The sequence below is a fragment of the Etheostoma spectabile genome, unplaced genomic scaffold, assembly GCF_008692095.1.
Source record: "Etheostoma spectabile isolate EspeVRDwgs_2016 unplaced genomic scaffold, UIUC_Espe_1.0 scaffold405, whole genome shotgun sequence".
NCBI classification, from domain to species: domain Eukaryota; kingdom Metazoa; phylum Chordata; class Actinopteri; order Perciformes; family Percidae; genus Etheostoma; species Etheostoma spectabile.
In genome coordinates this window covers 341803-342318 of record NW_022605604.1, presented here as the reverse complement: position 1 = coordinate 342318, position 516 = coordinate 341803, and positions in this window count along the sequence as shown.

The following is a 516-nucleotide window of genomic DNA, read 5'->3' as shown; positions in this document are numbered from 1 at the left end:
TTTGGAATTCATGGTCAATAACCCTCATTTATATACAACTATACCTAATATTTGAGTTAAAAAAGCAGAAATTGTGAATTATTTTGACTAAATAATCGGAGGAATGAAAGAGCGTTTGAAGGAATCCAGTCTATTCTTCGTGGTAATTTGGTTAAAAAGAAACTCATAATTCAGATTTAGACATTTTTTAAAAGGGTCAGATTTGACCCCAGGACAACAGGAGGGTTAAATGAGACGTATGTTGTTGTTTTAGGCTATTGATGTTTTGTAAAAATCAATAAAATTCATCAACACTTGTTTTCAGTTGTCTTCACGCTCATTATGTAGTCCTGGTGTTACCCAGGTAACCACATGAATATCTACTGAAATTTCCCCGACATCGGACTCTTAAGATCTTATTATATTTAAGAGATTTTAAGAGTGATTTAGTGAGTGATCTTCATCGGAAACACAGTGAGAGACACACACACAGGCACACACACACACACACACACACACACACACACACACACACAC